Genomic DNA, 9,078 nt, shown 5'->3' with positions numbered 1-9,078 from the left:
ATCTGGTAGGGTAGAGAGGGCTTTAACTATCCCAATAATGTGGCATTCATTTAATAAATATGATCATTTACACTCAAAATGTTATTATTTCATGCTGTTTTATAATGTACTGAGGTGCAAATATATGCTACTGTAGGCATAGATATGTATATATAAATACAGTAGGCCAAGGGGGTTGCCTGCCACCGCTCACAGTTTCGGATAGTGGTTTTATGATTTCTTTAGTTTAATAGATAAAATAATTGTAATTTCATATAAAAATTAACCAATGAATCATTTAAAATGATTTATATAAATTAAATGTGAAAATTGGATGTAAATGCAAAAGAAGAGCCAAAGCATATCTTATCCCTATTAAAAAATTCAATTTAAATCGAATATGGCCCAAAACACAAAACAATATTTTGTAATTGTTTTGCTGTGGAGTCATTCAGGTCACTGGGTTCCACCATCTAGCTTGAACAGATTTTGCCAAGTAAGAGATATTGTTATGGCAACATTGTTGACAACATTTTTGTAGAAAAAGTCTACACCCACTCCAAACTCTAACCATAACCATAGCCCTTAAATCAGAAGGAAATGATAGATGAATAATAAGGGTGCAGAGGCACAAAGCCTTGGTTAGCTTAATCTAAACATGAAGTGTAACTAATCCCTCAAATCTGATTGGTTGATTGAAATGTTGTCCCAGGGTCAACATCTCTCTCTTGGAGAAATCAGGAAAGCCCCACCATCTCACAGAACCTGAAGTTAGAGACTTGCAAGAGGTTGTTCTGTGTACTTCAGTAACGGTTTGTCAGCTGCTCCCCTGCCCATCCTTGTAGTCCTTGAAAATAGCAGGAAAAGCCATCACAGAGTTCATACCCAGGCCACAATCCTTTTGAACTGTTGCCCTCTAGCCAGTGCTTCAAATGGAGTACAAGAACATTTAGGCTCAAAAGTACATACTGTATATTTTTTTCCCACAGATAATGTAATAGCCTATTCCTATCTCTTGTAGCCTATCTGTCAGCACATCTCACTCCTTGCACAGATGTGGGCAATTCCAGCGTTATGGATGTGAAATTAAAATGCTCAGAGAATGTATTTGTTACCATTTTACTGAACCCTATTTTGGTAAACACTTGTTAATAGAGTTTAAACATCAGAAAAATATCTGATGAAAAAAAAAGTTTTTATTTAAAAAAAAAAGAAAAAAAATTGGGTTGGATTTCTGTGAATTAAAATGCACAAACCTGAAGCAATTATAGCCAACAAATGGAGCAGGGCGAGTTGTCAAAACAAAAAGCCATGTGCTCGACACAACAACATACGCACACTGAAAAAAAGACAACAAATCCCGGAGATCAGACTGGGAACACGAAACTTTCTGATTTTGACCTACAAATGAATTTGACTATTTGTATTTTGGCAGAAACAAGAAAATGTATATATAGCCATATAAAACCCTGTGTTGGGTGTGCACCGTTTAACCATTGCCCAACGTTCCCTTTTTCTTTTTTTTTTTTGTGCGGGTAATATGTGGGGATTATATTTTCATATTAACACATCAGAAATGTTGTAATTCTGAATTTTATTAGAGAAGGAATTTATTTATCCCTCTATAATTTAAATTAGAGACAAACCTTTTACAGAACATATAGAAAACCCAAGCAAACGTTAGTTCCCTTTCTGTTGGTCTCTCGACGTTGTGTCGAACCGACAGATTGGGGTTTGTCTTGAGAACCTATCATCTTCTATTTCGAGTATTTAGAAAAGGCCAATGAAAATTGGCAAATGAAATTTGCATGCCGGACTCCTCCCCGGATGTCCGGGTATAAGAGGGAAGCCGGCATGCTCATTCATTCACCTTTTGTTCTTCAGAGCCTACGCATCTGATGAGCTTCTCTACGATCTTTGGTGATCATTTTTCTGCTGGAATCTACGACGTGGTGCAGCGGACAGTCCCTTCCTGCAGTGACTCTCCCCTGGGCGTCTTGGCAGTTCCGGAGGTGTTCGAGCTAATTTCCTTTCTAAAAGAGCTACATTTCTCCAGCGTGGCTTGTCCAGCTGTTCTCATGGGTGCAACACACTCATCGAGGAGGGGGACGGACACGATGCCTGATTCCAGTACGCTGGGGCAGATGTTGTGGATACGTCCTGCCCGCACTGCGGGCGGTGACGATTCAGACGTTGTGTCACGGGTGGCTGTGTTCCCACGGGACTCAGCCACCACCTCGTTTGCTCCCCGTTCCGTAGCGGCAGGACTACTGCCCTGCCGTCCGCTACGGCAAGCAGCGAGGGTGATATGAGGATTACTGTGAGCGATAATCCGCCAGCCACTGGCTCACGGACCGTTCGCACCTCGTCTCGCTCGTCTGACCGTTCCCCAGGAGATGGTCCCACCGTCTTATTCTTCAATCACGTATTCGGACACGATGCGTGATGATGAGAGGTCTCTTGCAGCATCGGGGGGTGACGTACTTCCATCCGACTCCGACGATTCCTCGGGCTCCCTCCCTCGGGGGGTCGAGCCCAGGAAGAAGCGGATGTCGAAATGTCAGCCATGCTTTCCCGGGCCACCGTGAGTGTTGGGTTGCAGTGCCCGCACTGCCTCTCCCAGCGCTCGCGGCTGGCTACATGGCGCCTCGGGTTTGAGCGCGGCTCCAAGCCGCGCCCGCCCCCAGTGCCGTGTTTACCGGAAGTTCATGAGGAACTTAGTAAGACCTGGAACGCCCCCTTTCCGGCACATTTCACGTCAACCAAAGTTCTGTCACCCTCTCTTCCCTCGAGGTTGAGACAGCTAGAGGACACGTTGATGTCCCCCAGGTGGTGCCCCCGCGGTGCACTCGTGCCGGTAGGCGGCGGCCACCTGGGGAGGGGGGGTTCGACCTAAACTCCCATCCAAAGCATGTGGGGTCTCAGCATCTCTGGTGTTGAGAGCTTACATTGCGGCGGACCAAGCTGCCTCCTCTCTCCACGCTATGGCTCCTGCCAGGCCAGGGTGTTGAGAGAGCTCCATGGTAAGACCGACCCAGCACTTATGCAGGAACTCCGCGCCGCCACCGACCTAGCTCTACGGGCGACCAAGGTGACCACGCGGGCCCTGGGTCGGGCGATGTCCACACTTATGGTCCATGAGAAACTCCTCTGGCCGAACCTTGCGCAGATGAGTAACGCCGAGAAGGTCCGCTTTCTCGACGCACCCGTCTCGCAATGGGGGGGGCTGGTTGGTGATACTGTCGAGCCACAGTTCTCGACAGTAAAGAAAAGCAGTCCTCCCGTGTTGCGACTCGGCCGCCTTGGCCGTCGAGTCCTGTGCACCGTCTGCTTCCCAGCAGCCCTCATGGGAAGACCTCAGGGGGATCGAGGCTACCGCTGGGAAATCGGATAAGGAAGGATCCTGCCCCGTCTCACCATCTGCTGGCCACTCCGGGGGGCTAGCGCCCACTTCCTCTCAAAAAGTTTCCTCTCTCTCTGGGTTATCACAGCCGGTCCCCCCCCTTTCAGGGCATCCTATATACCTCAGTCAGAGGCAAGGATGCTCCCGTACTTCGGGCCGAGGTTGCCACCCTTCTGGCGAAGGGAGCGATCGAGCCAGTCCCACCAGCCGAGATGTTCAATGGGTTTTACAACCCGTACTTCATTGTCCCCAAGAAAGGCGGGGGGTTGCGCCCTATCTTGGATCTGTGTGTTCTGAACAGGCACCTATACAAGCTGCCTTTCAGGATGATCACGCAGAAGCGCATCCTGACATCTGCCAGGTGTCAGGACTGGTTCATGGCAATCGACCTGAAGGACACATACTTTCATGTCTCGTTCCTCCCTCGACTTCGGCCGTTCCTACGGTTCGCGTTCGAGGGATGGGCATATCAGTACAGGGTCCTCCCCTTCGGTCTGTCCCTGTCTCCATGGGTCTTTACTAAGGTCGTGGAAGCAGGTGTGCGGGTACTAAACTATCTCGACGACTGGCTAATCCTGGCTCACTCTCGAGATCTGTTGTGTACACACGGGGACCTGGTGCTACGGCACCTAGATCGGTTGGGGCTACAGGTCAACTGAGAAAAGAGCAAGCTCTCCCCGGTGCAGAGCATCCTCTTTCTCGGTATGGAACTCGACTCTGTCCCTATGAAAGCGCGACTGACTACAGAGCGCGCCCAGTCAGTGTTGAACTGCCTGAAGCTTTCGGGCAGTCANCAGAGAAGGTCCGCTTTCTTGACGCACCCATCTCGCAAAGGGGGCTGGTTGGTGATACTGTCGAGCCACAGTTCTCGACAGTAAAGAAGCAGTCCTCCCGTGCTGCGACTCGGCCGCCTCGGCCGTCGAGTCCCGTGCACCGTCTGCTTCCCAGCAGCCCTGGTCCTCTTCGACGCCCTCCAGCTCTGGCGCCCCCCACTCAGGCGGCCCCCCTGGAAGAGACAGCGAAGAGGAGACCATCGCCCCATCAGCAGCTGTGGTGAAAGCAGAAGCGGCCCTCATGGGAAGACCTCAGGACAGCACAGCTGCCGTGGCGTATATTAATCGTCAGGGTGGCATTCGCTCACGGCAGCTAACACGACTCGCCCGGCGCCTCCTCCTCTGGAGTCAGCAGGTGATCAGTTCCCTGCGAGCCACACACATCCCAGGCGTCCTGAACCAGACAGCCGATGCGCTCTCTCGTCAGTCGACGCCTCGCGGAGAGTAGCGACTCTATCCCCGCGCAGTCCGGCTCATTTGGGAGCAGTTCGGCCAGGTCCAGGTGGACCTGTTTGCCTCCCCGGACTCCACCCATTGTCCGCTTTGGTACTCCCTGACCGAGGCACCCCTCGGCACAGATGCCCTTGCGCACAGCTGGCCGCGGGACAAGCGGAAGTACGCCTTCCCCCCCAGTGAGCCTCATTGCACAGGTCTTGTGCAAGGCCAGGGAAGAGGTGCATGAAGTGGTACTAGTTACGCCCCATTGGCCTAACCAGGACTTGGTTCTCGGAGCTAAGGCTCTTGACAACAACTCCCCCTGGCCGCTCCCCCTGGACCTGCTTTCCCAGGGGAAGGGGCATGTTATGGCATCCCAGGCAGAACCCTGGAACCTCCATGTCTGGACGGGACGAGGAGATCCTGAGTGGCCCACCCCCTGTCTGGTTGGGACTTCACTCAGGCTAGGGCCTCGGCCACTAGGCAGCTATACGCCCATAAGTGGTGCCTCTTCTCGTCCTGGTGCTCTTCTCGGTGAGAAGACCTGCGGAGTTGCTCGATCGGGAATGGGCTGTCCCTTCCTCAAAAGAGACTGGGGAGTAACCTCTCCCCCCTCCACACTGGGAGTGTATGTAGCTGCTACGGCCGCTCATCACGACCCAGTTGCTGGGAAGCCTCTGGGACAGCACAACCTGGCCATTAGGTTCCTAAGGGGCGCGAGAAGGCGACTGCTTCATCCACGCTCCGTACCCTCTTGCGACCTAGGTGGCGGGCCTCAAGAGGCCCCGCCCCCTTCGAGCCTCTCGGAGCTGCCGCTCTTTCTCACCTCGATAAAGACGGCTCTCCTGATGGCGCTCACCTCTAAGAGGGTAGGGGACCTGCAAGCACCCTCCGTGTCCACAGATTGCCTAGAACTCGGGCCCGGGGATTCTCACATTATCCTTAGACCCCGTCCCGGCTACGTGCCCAAAGTTCCCACCACTCTCCCGAGAGACCAGGTGGTGAACCTGCAGGCGCTCCCCACCGGGGAGGAAGACCCAACCCCATCCGTGTTGTGTCCAGTACGCGCACTGCGCCTCTACTTGGACCGCACGCAGAGCTTCAAAAGCTCTGAGCAGCTCTTTGTCTGTTTTGGAGGTCAGCAGAAGGGAGGGCTGTCTCCAAACAGAGGCTGGCGCACTGGATCGTGGATGCCGTCGTTATGGCATACCGATCTCAAAATCGCCCCTGCCCGTTGGGAGTGAGGCACACTCCTCATGGGCATTGGCTCAGGGCGCCTCTCTGGCAGACATCTGCAGAGCTGCGGGTTGGGCTATGCCCAACAACTCCGCGAGGTTCTAATACCTACGCGCGGAACCGGTGTCAGCCCGCGTCCTGCAGGGCAACGTGTAGGACCGGCAGCCGGTAGGGCGTACGCGTACTTCCCCCTTCCTCTAAGGGGATCAGCGGCTATTACGCCTCCCTTCTTTCCCCACTGGGTAAAGAACAGGCATTCCATCCATCACTAAGCACCTTCCTCGGGGCAGGCTGGGCAGAGCAGCCCTGCCCCTTAGGCCGGGGAACAGTTGAGTTATCTGCCACATAGCTCTAACCGGACCTAGTGCTCCAGACGTGGTAATCCCCCCTCCGTGGGCTGTTCCGTCTGATGTATCCTCATGAATGGTTCCCACCTCGGCAACCCATGACCTCCCTTGGTGGACTCCCACCTTGCGGTTAACTCCTTAGTCCGCACATTTTCCATGAGTTCTCCCCTGTTGGTGAGACCATGTGGTGTCTCCACTACTCCTTAGGTAGTGGTCTCCGCAGCGTTTTTCCCCCAGGGGGGAATAATGCTTACCCAGTGGCCCTTATGGTGCTGGGCGGCTTCTCGCTGTAAGAGAATTAGGCCTCTGCCCGTCACAGCTGGTAGCAGGGGCTTCCCAACTTTTTGAAAAAGCTCTGGGACCCCCTACCTCTCCACTGGACGGTTACAATTTCGGCTAGCGCTCACATCTGACTCGCCCAGGCCAGTCAGCATCGCTCCACTAGAGATTGTGACGCGGCTCAGCGCTGTGGCGTTTTCCATAGGAACCCCTATCTGTCGGTTCGACACAACGTCGAGAGACCGACAGAAAGGGAACGTCTTGGTTACGGATGTAACCTCAGTTCCCTGATGGAGGGAACGAGACGTTGTGTCCTTTATGCCACAACGCTGGCCGCCCACCGCAGCGGTCGGGGGGGGATGCTTCAGGCTCCTCAGACCAAAAGGTGAATGAATGAGCACGCCGGCTTCCCTCTTATACCCGGACATCCGGGGAGGAGTCCGGCATGCAAATTTCATTCGCCAATTTTCATTGGCCTTTTCTAAATACTCAGAAGATGATAGGTTCTCAAGACAAACCCCAATCTGTCGGTTCGACATGACGTCTCGTTCCCTCCATCAGGGAACTGAGTTTACATCCGTAACCAAGACGTTTCTACAGGACATTGACGTTTGATGGCTGAAGGCCCTGCGTGCTTCATCTCTCAGTTCATTAACTGCAGAATTCAAGTGATTTTAAACCTAGGTTATGTAGTGTGATGTGTGTGTTATGGGGTTTGTGTCTAATGTAAATGTGTGTTGTGATAGCTGGGATCTGGATTTTTTGTGAAAGGTGATCATTGGAGTTTTACTGAGGTTATAAACTCTCTCTCTCTCTTCAGACAATCTTTGCTGTAATTGCTGTTAAACTAGAGAAAGATCTGGGCTCTCAGGAACAGAGGTGAGAAAGGGCTTTCACTCGCTGTAACTCACTTTACTCATTTAGCAACTTTGACCTTCATATTTCCAGTAATTTCTTACATTTTGCACTCTTCACTTCTGACAGAATAGATTTGTCTCTGCCGCTGCTGAGTTGTTAGATTTTTTATGTCTTTATAAACATGCCAATGAAGATTGCCCTGGTAAAGATGTGTAAAAATAAGTATTTGACTTGGAGCCTACAAATGATAGGTGCAATCTATTGATGCGCTCAAATTGGATTTTTGTTTACTGCTTGCGTTCAGGATAGATTTGTCGCTTTGAATTCTTAATAGTTTAATGTGGATCTATACTGTTAAAAGATCATTGGATTTAGAGATTTTGTTTTAGTAAAAGCATTCCTTTTTTTCTATAATTTTCTATAATTCAATAAATATGGGACTCAACACACTGCTGGGTTAAAAATAAACCATCATTTTATTGTTGGTTGGGTCATTTTTTAACCCAGCAGTGTTCTTTCCAATATTTACCCACACTGTTAAAAAAAAGTGTAATTTTACAGGTAATGGTCTGTATTATTTTACAGAAATTTTCCTTTTTTCCATTAAAAAGTTAATGCCTGTTATTTTACAGATTTTTGCTGTACTAAAAAATACTACCTATTAAATTATGGTTAATTTCCTGTAATTTTAAATTACAGAAATATTATGTTTTTTTAAAAGCAATTTATAGTATTTTTACAATTCCCAAAATGCAATGAAGTAAAAATTTACGTATTTTCTCTGTAAAAAAATATGTAAAATTGCAACTGCTTTGTAATTAAATGCAGTTGAAGGTCATTATATATTTAGGGTATTTTAGAGGTCAACTGGTAATTCTACAGACACAAATGTAATTTATTTTGACATTTATTTTTGTTCTCACCTAAACAACATACAACTTTGCATTTTGACAACTTAAATATAGTAAACTGTAGTAAAACTGCTAGATCCTATTACGTTTTTGAAACTTTGCCTAACATATTAAATATTAAAATAAAGTATTTACGTGTGCAACGGTTATCGATTCACTATAGCTAATACAACATACAGTATTTTAACAATTTGTAATAATTTCTGTAATATATTACAGTACGGCAGTATTTGTAATTTAAACAACAATATTGTAATTAATCTGCAATCAAATTTATAACTCTCCTTTTGGGCATATATATTTTAGTTGTGTAAGACTTCCATCATCCAATCAGAGGCTGCAAATTTAAATTTGGCGCACTTGCGTCCTAACGGCTGTGAGTGGCGGTACTAGTGCGAGCAGCAGAGCCAGAGCGGGAGTTTTCAAACTCCAGTGGATTCCTATGGTAGCCAGGCAGGCACCGCGGGAAACATCTCTGAGAACAGCCGTGAGCAGTAGCGTGCGAGTGAGTGACTGTGAAGAAATTTCTTCCGCTCCGATGGAAATATATGACATGTAGGCTACATTTAAAGCGCCAATACTTTTGAAACTGTGAGGAAAACAACGCGCCTTTAGCGCCTGCTTCACTATACTCGTCTCACCATGTCAGTCAGAGCAACCGACCGCCGGATGAGGTAAGCGTTTTATAACACATTTAAACGATTATTTTATTATTTCATGTCGTGTGCTGCACTTTTTGTCTTGAAGCTAATTGTTAGAACTCTTCTGATAAACCTGGAGGCCTAACGTTACTGTAA

The 9,078-nt window shown here is 49.0% G+C and overlaps 1 protein-coding gene across 6 annotated transcripts in view; it reads left to right on the top strand.

The window, feature by feature from the left end:
• Nucleotides 1–7,301: 7,301 nt before the first annotated feature.
• kcnc3b (potassium voltage-gated channel, Shaw-related subfamily, member 3b) overlaps nt 7,302–9,078 on the top strand; it is a 66,035-nt gene continuing 64,258 nt past the window's right edge. For all 6 annotated transcript variants that reach the window (XM_057323201.1, XM_057323200.1, XM_057323198.1 and 3 more), the window contains exon 1: nt 7,302–7,391. The gene's annotated coding sequence lies outside the window, so the exon portion shown is untranslated. The remainder of the gene's footprint in view (nt 7,392–9,078) is intronic.

This window comes from Triplophysa rosa, linkage group LG23 (assembly GCF_024868665.1).
Source record: "Triplophysa rosa linkage group LG23, Trosa_1v2, whole genome shotgun sequence".
Lineage (NCBI taxonomy): Eukaryota > Metazoa > Chordata > Actinopteri > Cypriniformes > Nemacheilidae > Triplophysa > Triplophysa rosa.
Note: the sequence above shows the minus strand (reverse complement) of the source record. Positions and strands in the feature narration are given on the sequence as shown.